Here is an 18750-nt window from a genome sequence, read left to right as displayed (position 1 = left end):
TCCTTGTCTGGGATTGTGTGGAGCGCTTGGAAGCTGCACAGACAGTGCAATTTGGACCTTCAACCCAGTGAACCCCACTGGGGTTCACTATGTGGAGAAGAATCCTGGAATGTTTTCCTCAAAAACCTTAATTTCTTTTCAACTGAAAATAGAAAGACATGAACATCTTGGATGACATGGGGTTGGAGTAAATTATCAGGAAATTCTCATTCAGAAGTGAAATTCATATTGGCAAGATATTTTGAACTTTAACAAATGCTATGACATGCTATCAACCTGAGCAAAATCAGAACGAGTGCAGGCATTTCAGTCCTGAAATAATTAAGAGGACAAAGATGTTTAATTGTGAAATCGGAAGTGTGTCTTCTGACAATCCACACAGCTGGTTTGAAGTATGGCCATATAAAATAAGATTTCTGGTAAACTATTGCCCTCTTGTGTTTCTCTTCCAAATGATTCTACCAGCACTAAACGTGTTATTTGAGTAAATAACTCTAAGTTTCATCCGGAATGCTACTGCAGTAACGGCACATCAAAATTAAATCATGCCAATATCACCTGTTGTAATGCTCCTACCTTTATGTCGGAATTACTACACAAATGTGAATTTTTGTTTACTCTGCATTGCAGTAGTTCATTTCACACAGAAAGAAAAGGTAGAGGTACACTTTTGCATTCATATTTCCTAAATTTACCTGTCCATTCTGGGTGTGAGAGGACATAATTTATTTTCACAGAGAACAGGCAGATTTGAAATTTTGGCACAACATTGTTTCTAAGTACCAGACAAATAAATACACATAATTATTGGAAATAATGTTTCTCTCGAACATACATCACAACAGAGAAGAAATGCTGCATTTACGCCATGTCGTAATTACCATAGTCTCGACATAGCACCATGTGATGTTGTATTCTGAGCTGTTCACGTCCTCAGACTGGGCGTGCATCTCAATCAGCTCCCTAGTTCAGCAGTCGGCCACATTCATTTACACAATATACTGATTCACGACCTAGGAAGCTAGGGAGCTGATTGAGATGCAGGGTGGGAATAATGCGTTTCTGTGGCACCACTATCAACACCTAAGTGAATCTGCAGGTCAGGTGGTACAAGTTATCGTACAAATTACAAGCTGTAATTACAAGCGCTCTTGGGCTGCATCTAAAAACTTAGGCAACTGACTTGTTGCCTCGCTGCCTTATAGCCAATGGCTCTGCAGTCATTAGCATTTGAAGGTAACAGATTTCAGGCAGACTTCTGAGGAATCATAACAGTTTAATGATCTACAGCAAAATGGTGAGAACTAAACAAATACTTATTAGTAATTTCTCGCTAGAAATGACATCAGAAGTGGAAAACGTCATTTACACATAAACTGACCAGAAACTGCAACTTTCAGATGGCATCCTTCTTTTTCTAGCTCAACTGTCACTGAATGGAAAGCATAGGATACATCTTTGCTGCCTTCAAAAATCAATCAGATGAAGGTATCTCAGGACAGAGGAAGTGAAGCTAACTTTGACGAGCAGGGCGGGCGAGAGCCGTGAGAGAACGGCACGAGGTCGGTGACGCGAGTGTTAACGATCTTCACCTGCAAGTCGCACCGGCCTCGAGTCTCTCACAGAGGAGCTCCAGAAGCATAAAAGGAGGAGCGACGACAGTGAAGGACGAGAGAGGACCAGGCCTGGACTTTATTTTATGTTTTATTATGTTTATAAGGCGTCTGCCGGCATTACATTCATTTTTTTATTTGTTTATTTTGAATTAAAGTTTTGTTTAACATTCGCTGGTTCCTGCCTCCTTCTTCCCATACTTACGAACTACGTTACATTGGTGCCGAAACCCGGGAGGAAGGAGGGACATGCTGTCGAAGATCCCTCGCTGCTAAGGTGGATCGCTGTGCTGCAAAGTCGGGGCTGCGCAGCAGTGTGAAGACCGCGAGAGGCTGCCCAAGGCTGTGGTGCTGGTGCCTAGTGACAGGTGGGACGGAGAGCTTGCTGCCGTGCTTCTGGGACGAGGTGGGGTGGCTGCCATCCAAGAGGGAGCGGAGGAGTCACCGCCGTTCTCCATGGGCTGGAGCCTGCTGCCGTCCGTCATGAAGGGGAGGAGCAGGGAACGGAGGACTCACTGCCGGCTGCCCTCAGTCGGAGGAGCCATCGCCGGCCGCCAGGGGGCGGAGGAGGATCGAGCCGTCCACCGAGCGTCCAGTACCATCGCATGGCACCGCGAGGAAGAGCCCCTCGGCTGGCTGAGGACCAAGCGGCAGTGTGTCCGGGAACCGGTCCAAGAATTTTTTCCCCCTCTCTTCCCTCTCTCGTTCTGTCGCTCCCTGTGCTTCCGTCTCCTTTCTCTTGTCTCGTCTGTCCTTACTCCCAGGTGCTGCGGCCGCAGTGACAGGCCCCGGGGGGGAGTCTCAGGAGTACCCCCCGGCCTGCGAGGGGCGATGGGGGTATGTAATGAGCAGGGCGGGCGAGAGCCGTGAGGGAACGGCGCGAGGTCGGTGACGAAAGTGTTAACAATATTCACCTCGAGTCTCTCACGGAGGAGCTCCAGAAGCATAAAAGGAGGAGCAATGACAGTGAAGGACGAGAGAGGACCAGGCCTGGACTTTATTTTATGTTTTATTATGTTTGTGTGGCCGGCAGACATCCGCGAGGGTCTGCCGGCATTACTTTCATTTTGTATTTGTTTATTTTGAATTAAAGTTTTGTTGAACGTTCGCCGGTTCCCGCCTCCTTCTTCCCATACTTACGAACAGTGTTACACTAACATTGGATTCGGACTTGCCTTGATGCCTTCCTACCTTGGAATGCATCCTCTGAAGGCAGATATATACAGTATCTCACAGAAGTGAGTACACCCCTCACATTTTTGTAAATATTTTATAATATCTTTTCATGTGACAACACTGAAGAAATGACACTTTGCTACAATGTAAAGTAGTGAGTGTACAGCTTGTATAACAGTGTAAATTTGCTGTCCCCTCAAAATAACTCGACATACAGCCATTAATGTCTAAACCACTGGCCACAAAAGTGAGTACACCCCCAAGTGAAAATGTTCAAATTCGGCCCAATTAGACATTTTCTCTCCCCGGTGTCATGTGACTCGTTAGTCTTACAAGGTCTCAGGTGTGAATGGGGAGCAGGTGTGTTAAATTTGCTGTTATCACTCTCTCTCATACTGGTCACTGGAAGTTCAACATGGCACCTCATGGCAAAGAACTCTCTGAGGATCTGAAAAAAAGAATTGTTGCTCTACATAAAGACAGCGGTTTAACAGGACAGGTTCCACTCGAACAGGCCTCACCATGGTCGACCAAAGAAGTTAAGTGCACATGCTCAGCATCATATCCAGAGGTTGTGTTTGGGAAATATAAGTGCTGGCAGCATTGCTGCAGATGTTGAAGGGGTGGGGGGTCAGCCTGTCAGTGCTCAGACCATACGCCGCACACTGCATCAAGTTGGTCTGCATGGCTGTTGGCCCAGAAGGAAGTCTCTTCTAAAGATGATGCACAAGAAAGCCCGCAAACAGTTTGCTGAAGACAAGCAGACTAAGGACATGGATTACTGGAACCATGTCCTGTGGTCTGATGAGACCAAGATAAACTTATTTGGTTCAGATGGTGTCAAGCGTGTGTGGCAGCAACCATGTGAGGAATACAAAGACGAGTGTGTCTTGCCTACAGTCAAGCATGGTGGTAGGAGTGTCATGGTCTAGGGCTGCATGAGTGCTGCCAGCACTGGGGAGCTACAGTTCATTGAGGGAACCATGAATGAGCAGAGCATGATCCCCTCCCTTCGGAGACTGGGCCGCAGGGCAGTATTCCAACATGATAACGACCCTAAACACACCTCCAAGACGACCACTGCCTTGCTAAAGAAGCTGAGGGTAAAGGTGATGGACTGGTCAAGCATGTCTCCAGACCTAAACCCTATTGAGCATCTGTGGGGCATCCTCAAACAGAAGGTGGAGGAGCACAAGGTCTCTAACATCCACCAGCTCTGTGATGTTGTCATGGAGGAGTGGAAGAGGACTCCAGTGGCAACCTGTGAAGCTCTGGTGAACTCCATGCCCAAGAGGGTTAAGGCAGTGCTTGAAAATAATGGTGGCCACACAAAATATTGACACTTTGGGCCCAATTTGGACATTTTCACTCACTTTTACTCACTTTTGTGGCCAGCGGTTTATACATTAATGACTGTGTGTTGAGTTATTTTGAAGGGACAGCAAATTTACACTGTTATACAAGCTGTACACTCACTCCTTTACATTGTAGCAAAGTGTCATTTCTTCAGTTTTGTCACATGAAAAGATATAATTAAATATTTACAAAAATATGAGGGGTGTACTCACTTCTGTGAGTTACTGTAATATATTGTGTTTTATTAGACAGGTGAGTAACTGTTTGGATACATTTATCAACAAACTGATCATGGTTATGCAGCTCAACACAGTCTGTTTGAATTGTTTTCTTGATTTACCACGAGTATAATGTTTTACCACGCCTCAGAGACAGCACTATTTTGTCAAGTGGCTAACATGGCATAATTAGAGAGAGCTTTCTCCATCATACATTTAAAAATTAATTGCATGTCATTTAGCAACAGACATTTAGTCATCCAGCTTTTATTAATATGATATTCTAATATCGATCTAGATTACTGCAATGTGCAATGAGTGTCTCATCCAGCCTCTGAGCGAATGTACATCATGTTAACACAACTTTCAACACACTCAAATGTATTTAGTATGATTGTTTCAGCCATGTAAAACAGTGCTGCGTTAACCCACATATGCAACGGAAAGAGCGGAAGCGACTGCATCATAATAAAAGCTCCACTGTTCTCGAGACCGGTGTGAATCGCAGGTGTCTCTCATTAGCATTTGCTCCCACAGGCCACGGTTCTCTGCGCCCCTGCTTCATGCCACCATGAAGATAATACATTTTATGCATTTTCTCATCCATAGACATGATTTCTGCCAGAGTCCGTCGGATTGCTTTCCATCAGCGGAGGTGAAGACAACATGATTCCACGCTCATTCACGGCATTATCAAGCTACACCTTTGTTTTGAATAAGCAACCTCTAGAGGCGAAAATCACATAATGTGCCTTTAATAGGTTTCTTCTATTTAAATAAAATGTAGACATTCAGGTCAAAAGGAACTGTTTGAACCTTTTTTTCTTGAGAGAAGAAAAGAGATGTTTGAGATACCAACACCCTCTCAAAGCAAGTGGTTCTGATGAAACGATAAGTCCAGATGGAAACAGCTGAGTCTGGGGCCAGACCCCTTTTTCCTGTGGTTCAGTACCTGCGGAGTACAGAAACACCCCACTGAGGCACTTCCTCCTCTAATGAGAGAAGTCCGGCCTGGCCTAGTCCCATAGATCCTGCTATTGACCCTGCTGAAGCAGATGCTGAATTAAGCATCCTGAAAACCATATGTCAAGTATGAAGAGTGTGGCTGAAATTTCAAGCTGTCAAAACACATCACTTGAGAAACCTGCTTTCTGGGGTGCATTTCCCAAAAGCATTGATAGTCAACTGGTCGCAAGTTCTGTTGGTACCAACATAGTCCAGCGATTCTGTCGGTTACCCGAAACCATAGTTCTAACCAACATTAATAAACAGCATGCCCAAAATTGTGTGGTTGGAACTACAGCTCTTGACCTGTAGTGACTTAGAAGCATAGTGTTTTGTTAGTTTGACTTGACATGGACTTTGATCTTGCTTTTGAGGAAAGCCAAAATAGAAAAAAGGCCGAAATTATAAGCCAAAAATGTGTGGCCCCGCCCCTCCATGTTCAAGTTTGTTACTTTGCAAAAGGCTCCGCATCCGATGATGCACAACTTCGACAGAGATTGTATATAATGGGGAGATAAGCGGGTCTGTATCTCTTACCATTGGAGAAAGTGTAACGGCTAACTTAATCACGTGTGGCACCTCTCAGCCTATCCGGTTGTTAAGTCTGACGTCACATGGCAGCGCTTCCGGGTCCTAACGCTCTATCTCATACCACAAGAAAACAACAAATGGTGCTAATATACATACACGATGTGGTGTAATACTAAAAAAATTTAGAATTACAACTTTTATCTCCATATCAAAATTCCAGATGGCCAGACAATGATTCATCTTTTATAAATCATTAAAATATTAATATCTGTGACGCTGTGAGCACGGAGACTATTGTATAGACTGTAAGTATTTAAAATGTTTAACTTTTTTAAATGATTGATGTTTAATCAATGTTTTTCGATGGCATTCTCAAGTGAAACGAGTCGAGGCTTGTACCCGGAAACGGCGTTCTTTACGTCACGACTTAACAAGCGGATAGTGCAATGGCAGTGACGTCAGTCGCAACGTTCCCTAGTCTGTCTTTCTTTTAAAAAATACATTTTATCAAGCTAAAATCTATATATAGTTCCCAACAAAAGTATTGTTTTGTGTAAAACATTCTGAAGATTAGCAAACTGGCTGTCCATTATTTAAATGATTAGCTATTTCCCCACAAAAGCTGTTTAATCAGTATAGTGAAGCCTCTCATCTATTGACTTCCATTAAAAAAAACAGCCTCTGGTCTCTGGCGTTAGCTTTAGCCGTTACGCTTTTTTGGCTAAAGGTTGCAGGCTTGCCTTCCAGTAGCTTTGACTTCGAAGCGACTCATAGACAGTAAAAGAAATGGACACAGCGACCCCAGTGGAACTCAATTGAGTCAAGTGAAGCCCATTTTTAGCGATTTTTAGCACTTCCGTTTCTGACGCGCAGACTCACACTAAGCTTGATGACGTCCGCAACCTGTCTGACAGATGTAAATCTTCTAGTAGCTGTGCGTGCAAACTGCCATCGTTAATCTTGCAGAGACGGCGAGCTTGAGCGGGGAGTTCTTTGGCGTGAGTGAGCAGGAGTAAGTATTCTGATTAATTATTTTGTATAGTATTTTAAAATGTAACGCCAGTACGCCATATTAAGATAATCTCCCCGATTGTCTGCGAGCTTCTCCTCCTGTCTGTACGGTAATTTCTCTACTGTGCGACAGAGAGTGGAGTGGTTATGACGCAATCGTTAGCTTATTTTTACAAAAACTGTTTCTACGGGGCCATAATGCAACATAGAAGGTAATGGAGCCCTTTATACATTGTCGTGTATCTTTAGAAATAAATAATGGACAAATGGAGTCTTTAAACGCCTCAGATGTAAAGTTATTCACTGTCAAAGTGACGCCAAAATGAATGGGAGTCAATGGGGATGCTAACGCAAGTGAAGTTCTGCTACAAGATGGCAGCACGCGGCTGACTTCAACTTCCGGTCTACTTCCTTGGGCACTGAAGCGACTGCCCAATGTTCCGCTCCGCGCTCTGCTCCGTGTGCGCGCTGCATGTTCTGCACAATGTTCCGCTCCACGCTCTGCTCCTTGTGCGCGCTGTGTGCCCAATGTTCACCGGAAAAGCAAAGTCCAATCAAATAATGTGCCGACATGAAATTTCTCTGGACTTGTTTGATTCTGTTTGAACACTGTAACATGGTGTGATATAGCCGTGCTGGGCAACGCTGGTAAAATGACACTACCCTCTCGTTCACTGATCCACTCCCTGCTATCTGCTCACATGCTCTGATTGTAGGACTATACTTTATTTTGATTATTGGTGAAAAAAATAAATATGTTAAATCTGATTCTGTTGTATAGAACTGAATGAAAAATAATATATTGATATTAATATATTTATATGTAACATTATTTTAATACAGGCCTGTTTTCTGTCCAATTTTTGTGTTACTTTAGTATTAGTACTTGAGTAAAGTTTGGTTATTTTAGATTCAGTAAAATTATTTAATTTAATTTAATTTAAAAAAGTCGAATAATAATTCAATTATACAAAAAACTAATTTAAAATAAGAAATGAATAATAATAATAATTATTATTATTATTTTTAAGTAATATTTGGTTTCGTTTTTCTGCCAAGTGCATCCATAATTTTTGGCTTCGGGTGCATCCCAGTTATCAGGGCAATAGTACAGCTGTACATAAAATACTGCAATCCACACAAGTAAGCTGATCATCAAAAAAATCAGGAATTTGGCGTCAAGACCTGCAGTGTAAATGTGGCCTTAGAGTCATGTTTACTGTAATTGTGATTGACTAGACGTTGCCTTTGCAAAATGATATAGCAAGGATAAAGTATTTATAGTCCAAAATATTGACCTGTAGAAATTGTTTCGGGTGGATGATCAGTGCAGCAACGATTGAGTAAATCCCTAAGCCGTAAATAATATAGGCCTGTAAAAACAGCACACAGCTCTTGGCACGCTTTTCTTCTCTCTATAAACCAATGCACCTCCTCAATCCTCGAGTAGGACTCTGCACCACATTCTGCAGTTTGATTCGTTCCGCTCATTATTTTCACAGGAAGTTTGTTTAACGGTCGATAGATGGACAGCGTGAACAGCCATCATTCTGGCTGCTTGAAAATGCAGAGCTAATCCAGACCCCCTCCCCAACAGTTAAATATTCTGGGAAATATTCTGCCAACACACATGCGAACAATAAATCACCTTTATAATGCTTGTCACATAAAATGTTACTATGATGGCTGGCTTAAGATTGTGTTTGTAGAGTTGGGCCTAACAGTGGCCATGCCAGTGCTTCGCCATCTATGTTAGCCGCTCATCAATCTATTTGTCGAGACACGTAGATATGTGTTGGTGTGTGTCTGAATGCAGGTTTGACAAACAGCCGCTGCATTCTTCTCTGCCCCTCACCTGGGCCATTGATTTCATGGAAACTTCAAGCCAGCCTTTCCAAAAAGATCCATGTTAATCTCCTTTCAGAGCAGTTACTTGTGTAAAAATGGCATTCTAACATGGTCGCAAAACGCCATCATCGCACAACTAATCCATAGCAGCTAGCGAGCCTGCAGGAAACTCTCTGGCAGTGCAGGCCTACTGTATAGGCCGGCCCAGACTACATTACTGCCCTAATTTTGCTCCACCTATGGCATTTAGCATCAGTGCACCCGTTTAGACCTCAAACCTGGGGTGTTTTTGTGCATAATGGCTTTGCAGGGCTACTTCATGATTGCAAGATAAAGCTCCTCTAAGTCCATGAAATGTAGGCAGTTGTTAGGGTGCATGATTGCTACATGAAAATACCCCTCTGTCTGTGTGTGTTCCTATGTGCCCTTTTGCTTGGCAACCCATGTGTCTCTGTAACTCAGGATAGTTTGAGTTTAACCCTTTAACACCTCATTCACCACAGCAGCAAGCAGGAGGATGACTGGAATTAGTGAGCAGCTTTTGTTTCACAGTCTCACAGGCTTTTAAAGGAAACAATAAACATTATGGCTAGCTTAGCATCCTTATGTTACACTCTTGTTCTATTGGTACGGAAAGCAGGTGCTGAAAGGGTGCAGGGGAGTCAGTTGTAAATGCACGAACAACAGAGAAATTTTCTATTGTGGAATAAGTTTTAAATGTAATAATAGAGATGAAGCGCTCCATTATTGTCATTTAACCTAATCAGTGCATGTGGACGTCCACTAACATACTTTTCTAGCAAGCCAGGTTGTTTGTGGACTAGTTTGAGAGAGCAAACAAATCTTAATATAGGAATGGCATGAAGTTTAAGTTCATATGTCCCACAACAACTGTACCCTGGACCTTTTTTTCCATCTTTGTGACCGCCCTCCCTCCTCCCAAGCCTTCTTCAGACAGAGGGTTTGCTCAGTAATCCCAAACACCTGCTCCATACAAAGGAATGCCAAGTTAAATTTACTGCAGTAAGGAGAGACCCAGTGAGAGACGGTCTTTTAATTGAAGGGACTTCTCTCTTCCACTAAAACAAACACTCACTTTTATTCATTATTACTGAATGTGCATGTAAGAAATGTTTATTTTTGAGGTGCTGTTGTGAATTCTGTATATGCAACCCTATTGTAAGTCTAAATTTAATGGAGATTATACTTTTATTTCAGATAAATGACAACAATACATTGACTAGCATTAAGCAATGAATTTGTTCTAGTTTTTAATAATCTTTGTTAAAATTATTTAATAAAAAATACAACTATTCACTGTTAGTTCATGTTAGCTCAAGTCAAATATTAACAAGTACACCTTTTTATTTTAATAAGTCATAAGTCACACGGGTATATTTGTAGCAATAGCCAACAATGGGTCAAAATTATCGATTTTTCTTTTATGCCAAAAATCATAAGAATATTAAGTAAAGATCATGTTCCATGAAGATATTTTTATAAATTTCCTACTGTAAATATCAAAAATGTATTTTTGTGAGTGGATATGCATTGATAAGGACTTAATTTGAACAACTTTAAAGGTGATTTTCTCAATATTTTGATTTTTTTTGCACCCAAAGATTCCAGATTTTCAAATAGTTGTCTCAAATATTTTCCTATCCTAACAAGCCATACATCAATAGAAAGCTTATTTATTCAGCTTTCAGATGTATAATTTAAAAAAAAAATTGACTGGTTTTGTGGTCCAGGGTCACAAATATGCTTTAGAAGTATTTCTCGTTGTTAGTTCATGTAAGCTAGTTTAGTTAACTTATGTTATACCAAATGGAATCTTATTATAAAGTGTTACCATGAAAATAGCTGCCATTTGTCTTAATAGCTGTTTAACTTCTTATTTCAACTACAATGAACTGAAAATGTACATTAATCATTCATCTTCATTAATCAGCATCATTCTTATAAACATTTGTAGAATTAACAAAATACTTCAGAATTTAGTCTGCATAAGAAAAATGCTATGTAATCAGATGATAATTACTATGTGCATTTTGGAATCATGTTCATGTGGGAAAATACGTTTTTTTTGAAAGAAACAAGTGACCATGTAACTTTGCCCCTTCATTTGTGTTCACAAAATAAAACTTAACTGGGCAATAATAAGTAAATCTCACACTTCAGATATTGACATTACCCTCAACGGATTGCATGTTATGGTCAAAACAATAAGTAATAATCTGTCAGATTTTGCCAAATATGCATATCAGTTAATCCAGCATAATGTGGAATATAATAGTATAAAGTAACAAAATATTTTCACTGTATTCATTTATCTGCTTATTTGTGTTTTATATTGTTGAAAAGTGGTTAAGTTTAGGGTATCAAAAATATATACTAGTAAAATGTTTAAAAAAAAAAAAAAATTCTAAAGCTGTGCGTTCGTAATTATATTTTTATGTTATAGATCCTTCTTGTATTAAAGGTGCCCTCGAATTAAAAATTGAATTTATCTTGGCATAGTTAAATAAGAAGAGTTCAGTACAAGGAAATGACATACAGTGAATCTAAAACTCCATTGTTTCCTCCTTCTTATATAAATCTCATTTGTTTAAAAGACCTCCGAAGAACAGGCGAATCTCAACATATTTGCAATGTGTATAACATACATCGCCCCTAATATTTGCATATGCCAGCTCATGTTCCCAACATTATGAAAGGCATTAGACAAGGGCAGCCAGTATTAACGTCTGGATGTGCACAGCCGAATCATCAGACTGGGTAAGCAAGCAAGAACAATAGCGAAAAATGGCAGATGGAGCGATAATAACTGACATGATCCATGATATCATGATATTTTTAGTGATATTTGTAAACTGTCTTTCTAAATGTTTAGTTAGCATGTTGCTAATGCACTGTTAAATGTGGTTAAAGTTACCATTGTTTCCTACTGTATTCACGGAGACAAGAGCCGTCGCTATTTTCATTTTAAAACACTTGCAGTCTGTATAATGCATAAACACAACTTCATTCTTTATAAATCTCTCCAACAGTGTAGCATTAGCCGTTAGCCACGGAGCAGGGAGCACTATCAAACTCATTCATAACCAAATGTAAACATTCAAATAAATACCATACTTTCGCAATTAGGCATGCTGCATGACAAACACTTTGTAAAGATCCATTTTGAGGGTTATATTAGCTGTTTGAACTTTTTTATGTTGTTTAAGGCAAGCGCGAGCTCTTGGGGCGTGGAGCACGAGATTTAAAGGGGCCGCATACCCTGAATCGGCTCATTTATAATGATGCCCCAAAATAGGCAGTTAAAAAAATGAATAAAAAAAAATCTATGGGGTAACTTCACAGACACATTCAGGGGACACCTTAGACTTATATTACATCTTGTAAAAAAACTTTCAATGGCACCTTTAAATAAAAACAAATTTGTAGAGTGGTACTTTTTTTATATGGTACCATTTTCACTACTTTTTAACCTGTAAATTATCAACTTAAATTCTGCACTGTTTCCATTACAAACTGTTTAAACCACCACTGAATTCAGTTGCCATGAAGAGACTGTCTGTGTCCAGCTCAGCCTATGTGTTGTGTGTAGCTGTATGCGGTCCAGATTTTCACTGCTGTGCCTCGGTCCTAATCCATTTAAAGCCAATTACAAGGCTATTACAGCAATCACCCTCCTAAAAATGACAATGGAGTTGGTGTGGTAGAGAATGGAAACAATGGCAGCCATTTGCCCTAGTGCTGGTCTGTCCAGCCTCGGCAAAACCGACTTTGCGTTGGCTGGATGTCTCGATCACTGCAGGTGATGATGGATACAATTAGGGTTGAGCTTAGACAAGAGTATTTAGGTGCTGACTGACATCTTCTGAGCCTGGGGTGTAAGTTTAAGGCTTTTAAACTCAATGTTTCAGGGCCTTTTTCAGGTCTGGTGACCGCTTTCCCAACAGAGTTTAACTAGATTGCTTTTGACTTGAGAAGGATATGAGACTGTGTGGCATTGGGTGACTAAATCACTGAGGTGTACATGCTGTATATGAATACAAATAAATCACACATCGGCTTTTTTATTTCTCTGTTACTGTCAGGTTATATTTATTGCATGCCAAAAGTGTATAAAGTAGGTATTTGCTGATGTTTTAATCTGCTCCATGAATTGCAGAGGGTTTGTATTATATTGAAAAAGAGGCTGACGTATAGTCCTTATTAAGAGATCAGGAACTGATTTATTCTTGTATGTTTGTCAGGACTTGAATGAGAAGAGAGAGAGAAAGATGAAGGCAGGAAGTTTGTGTTTGTGACCTTTGCATGTGTATTGCAGCAAGATGTGTACATTTGTAGTACATATGGTACACACACAACACCAGGCATTCACAGCATCACGCAGCACGTTTATTTAATTAGGCAGGAAGCAGCCCCTGTGACATTCTGCAGCTTATTTATGATGTGTCGCGTCCAATGCAGAGGCCAAAAAACTGATGAGGTGGAAGCCCCCCATTTTGGAGTTTGTTACAAATTTATTTCAAGCCATAATTCTTTGTAGCATTTATGTCCCACTTTAACTTGAAGGAAGCTGCAATTAGTCAGGTCTCTAGACTTCCTCTGCGTGAGGCGAAACAGAGTTTCTCTGTAAAGTCTGTCCACAGAAACAAAATGACTGAATTATAGTGACAATGGTTGCTTTTTTGGGTTTGTTTTGTTTCTTTGATCTTTCCAAGGCTGCATTTACTCAGTTATTTTACCTCTACATTGGATGTGACACGTCACAAATAAGCAGGAAAATGTCACTGGGGCTGCTTCCTGCCCAATTAAATTTTTATGTACTAAAATATGTTTTATTATTTTTATTATTAATAAATGTAATCATCATCAATACACACACGCGTATGCGCACACGGACGCGCACGCACATACACACACACACACACATATGTATGTATATATATTTATATATATATATATATATATATATAAATATATGCACACACACAAACACCCACACATATATATATAGATATATATATATATATATATACATATATATATATATATATATATATATATATACATATATACATATATATATACATATATACATATATATATATATATATATATATATATATATATATATATATATATATATATATATATATATATATATATATATATATATATGATCTGTGTGGAGAGTTACTGAGTGTGTGTGTGTGTGTGTGTGTCTGTTTGGCAGCAGCGGGGGACATTTGTTGAGTGGAAAATGGCCTCTTAAGCTCCTCTACTCACCTTTCGCAGTGGTAACATTTAGCACTGTATGTATATCCCCTTCCCCCAGCTCTATCCCCCCTTTCCTTTTCTCAGCATCCAACCATCACCCATGTTTCCATATTAAGTTTTCACAACCTGTTTTAGAAGCAATAGGGGGATGAAGTGATTTTAAAGAACTAATGCCCTTCAACAGATGGTCAGACACAACCAAATGAAGTGAGGGCTGGAGGTGCTGGCTGGTGGATCGGGTTGTCAGGGTGGAATTTTGTGGAGTTTGAGCAAGGGGTTGAATGTGACAAAATGTAAAATGGAATTCACCAGCACCTCCATTCCAGAATTGGCCCAGGAAGAGAGCATGCGAGAGGTACAATGGCATGTCCTTCGCGGGCCTCACGAGTTTGGCTGACAGCTGCGATGTTTATAGGCCGGCTTCGATGACAGTCAGGAGGGGATGGCTCGGCTCTTTTCAGACAGGAATTAGGTTTGTCATCAGATTCTAAAATCCAGCTGATTTATGACATTTCCACTCTTGGTTTTCCTTTAGTCTACCCCCCAACCCTGCAACTCTCCCCCACTTTGGGTTGATGACATTTGGGGTGGGTAGTTGTTTGTTTACTTCTTTCATCAGAAAGATCAGTTTCCTCTTATTTGAGTCATTTTATGTCTTATTGGAAGAATAACCCTTGTGATATATATCTTCACACACATTGAATTTTAAAGAGAATTAAAGAGAATTTTGTCTTTTTTGTAATATATTTTCTTAGACAATAACAACTGAAAGCATTTTATCAGCTGACCTGTTTATTAATGTTTGGCTGGCCAGTTTATTAATGTGAAATCTATATAAAATTTTGCTGAAAATCTTCTTCACAAAAGTCCCTATTTCACATCAGTCTGAAGCATCTCTTCTTGCCAGCAGATCAGGGGTATATAAAAGGTAACACAGGGTACATTGTGTTTTCAAATGCTATATCCCCAGGTCCCACGACAGCTATTCAACTCCCAACCAGCATCGTTCTTCTGCCAAACAGCACAGAAAGACAAATATTTAACAGTGGAGGCCACTATATTAAAATATATGCATAGAGTCAGACATTCCCACTGCCACATTGAGATCATGACCTGCAGGCACAGAGGAGACATTTATGAGGTAAGTCTTTATGACCTTTGGCCCCCACAGTGTCCAGACCACAACCACCAGCACAAACACTCACCTCAGCCTAGTTCACAACAGGATAAAGTCAAAGAAGTGAGGTTTGTCACACCCCCTCTCTGGCACTCTCTGACCCATCCAATAAAAATAAATAAATAAATAAAAATAAACCCATGACCAACTGTATAATTATCATGTGGCATATGCTTTTAATAAAGAACCTGTTTGTTACAATTAATTAAAGAGATAATTATTTGGAAAGTGTGATATCAGTGAAGAAATTGGGAGAGCACTGCTATGCGGAGGGGGTGTTTTACAAGCCACACACTGACAGACCTCCAAGCTCTGTGCTTATGCTTCTGAGAGGCGTGAGTTTTAGAGCAAAATAAACCACAGCGTGGAGAACTAAAAAGGGGACTGGAGTGCCTGTGAATATTCAGTGCTTTATCCTTTAAAGGGTTAGTTCACCCAAAAATGCAAATTCTGCCATTTATTACTCACCCTCTTGTCGTTCTTCACTGGTAAGACCTTCTTTCATCTTCGGAACACAAATTAAGATATTTTTGATGAAATCCAATGGCTCAGTGAGGCCTCTATTGCCAGCAATGTCGGTGTCACCTCTCAAGATCCAGAAAGGTACTAAAAACATATTTACAACAGTTCATGTGAGTAGGCTACAGTGGTTCTACCTTAATATTATAAAAGTGAGCTTTCTCCCAAGTGGGTAAATTGAAAATGCCATTAGCACATTGTATTGTGGACTGTGAAAATGGAGGTATTCTGAAATGATGCATGTTTAATTATGTGACGCATATTATATATGTTATACCCGCATTGTTGTGCCAGCTATCCATTTTCATAGTTTCGTTAAAAATGAATGTTACTTTGTACAATTTTTATATTCCTGCAAAGATGACAGACAGTTGCTGTCCTGTGTCAAAACATGATAACTGCGTTTTAGACCATACATGGAATAGTGATTTTAAGTGCAACTTGGACGATAGATAGATAGATAGATAGATAGATAGATAGATAGATAGATAGATAGATAGATAGATAGATAGATAGATAGATTCTTAATTATTTAAACTGAGCATTTTTTATAGCATGCCTCTTCATGATATGGGAGTTTTTATCTTATTTTCACTTTCAATAAAATGCTGCATTTTCACTTTTCTACTGATCATTGACAATTTAGAAAGTAAATGCAACAGAAGTCTACTATTTTAGTAATGAACACAACTTTAATTACGCAGAATTGGGCTGTTCTCACACACCAGGTTTATCAAATCCATTGCGCTACTTTTCTATTGTTTTTCATTGTTTATGCACTCTAGACGGACTTTGACCTTTGCGCTCACGTCTCACATCCTTTGCACAGTCTTGCGCATGACGCGGTGTTCTAAAAACGTGGCGCTTAAGTTAAAGGTGCTAAAGAGGATCTTTTCGCCGACTGAGAAACCAAAGACTGTTAGTGAGTTTTTGAAATGAGCGCATGCGTAAGAACAGCCCCCCTCCTTCACAGCTCATTTAGAGGGAACGCCTCCCAAAACTCGTGCACGAGTACTGGAACACGAGTGTTTACCACCGGCATTCGCTGTGTCGTGTTAGTGGATTCATTATGTCGGACTCACCGCAGGTAATTCATAATCTGCAGTTGTTACTCCTGTCACCTGACAAAAACATTGCATGCGGCACCTGTGGAGTGTGGAAAGTTACTGGAGCGCGCAGCCGCGCTCGTCTCTCACAAGGAACGTCATGGCAGTGATTGACAAGCCGGAGGGCCAATCGTTTATGCGATGATTGCGTAAACGATTGGCTGATGTTTTTAAGGCCCTACCTCGTGCACAGATGATGTATATTAATATTATTACATTCAGTGCACCTAATAAATAGTCTTTTATCAGTTAGTAAAGACAGTTTCAAGTAATATTGCAAAAATGTATGAAACAAAACATTTTCTTTAGCACCTTTAAAATAAGTTCAACTTTTAAAAAGGCGTCTCTATGCCTGCATTGACCCGCTAAAACGCGTTCTGTTTGACTAGGCGAAAGATATGTTATTTAAGCATATCTTTGTTATTTAAGCAGTTTGAGTTTAAGACAGTTTGCTTCGTACGTTTAACATCATTAACAGCAAGCAAAAGATGGCAAGGTTTCAAATGAACAATGCATATGCATTTTAAACACTTACATTATGTTCTTGCTCCGTCCACGCAATAAATGCATGTTCTTGAATTAATTTTAACGGCTCATAGGTCTATGACCCATTTTAGTATGTGCTGGAGATATAATCAATCAGAGATATAAATTTATATATTAATATTTACAAGTAATGTTTTGTTTTGCTCTATCCTTTGTGCCTCCGCATTCGTCAATAGGTCACATGTCAGATGTTATTCTTTTGGCACAAGTCGATTTGCGTAGGCCGTCTGCTGGAAGTTAGTTATTTTAGTATGGATATTTTTCTTACAAAACCTCATTGCTTCACTTCAGTAGGCCTTTATTAAACCCCTGGAGCTGTGGATGGATGCTTTTTGGACTTCAAAATCAGGAGCGCCATTCAAACCATTAGCTCAGAAGAGCCAGGATATTTTTTAATATAACTCGTGTTTGTCTAAAAGAAGATGGCTTGAGGGTGAGTAAATCATGGGGTAATTTTCATTTTTGGCTGAACTGTACATTTAAGCCTTTTTTGAGGTTTCAGTGTGGACAAACAACTTTTGGAAAATGCCTGCAAACCTTAGTGTGGATGGTTTTAACGGTAGTGTCGAGTGTTTTTAAACAAATACGCCATACACCAGCTTTGTAGGGGTCAGTGGCACTAATAGACCCCAGTGTGTTCTTATCTATAAATGTTTGCACAAGCTTTCATGGTATTGCTGTATTTCAAAAAGAAATCAAGCCGAGTGATGTTTCCTCACGTCTTAAAAAAACGACAACCAGTTATGTGACACGTCCCCTCCTCCTTATGGACTGGATTTATACTCTCCTCCTTGAGTGAGGTGCGTCAGACAGGAGGAACGCACACACCAGCTGCAAACGCTGGTACGCGCACAGGTTGATTTTGCGCCCCCCGTGAAGCGGACTCTATTGTTCCACCTACCCCCCAGCACTGCTCTGTGCCCCATCCCACTCTGTGCTGTTAACTGAGACTATTTCACAAGCTGTAAATTCTGAGCAGATAAATAAATCAAATGGCTGGACGGCTGAAGGGGGGTCGTAACGGGATCTGCAGACTTTCACTCCAGGGGTCATCACTGCTATTCCAAACCTGGCTTAGTCTTGGAGAACGCACCCGACCCTCTGCAGCAGCTGTGCTGGAGAAAGCTGGGAGACAGACTCAGCAGCCTTTATAATGACATTCTGGAGAGTATTAAATGCTGGATTGTAAAAGGAAGCCCTGCTTTGTTCTATGAAAACAACCTGCTTCTCTGTGCGGAAACACATTGACCATGGCATCATTCATGACTTTCCGTAATCTTTTTAACATAATCAATTTTTCATTTAGACTCATTGATTATGCAACATATATAATTGCAATATATATTACAATG

The sequence above is a fragment of the Chanodichthys erythropterus genome, chromosome 14 (genome assembly GCF_024489055.1).
Source record: "Chanodichthys erythropterus isolate Z2021 chromosome 14, ASM2448905v1, whole genome shotgun sequence".
Taxonomy (NCBI): Eukaryota; Metazoa; Chordata; class Actinopteri; order Cypriniformes; family Xenocyprididae; genus Chanodichthys; species Chanodichthys erythropterus.
Note: the sequence above shows the minus strand (reverse complement) of the source record.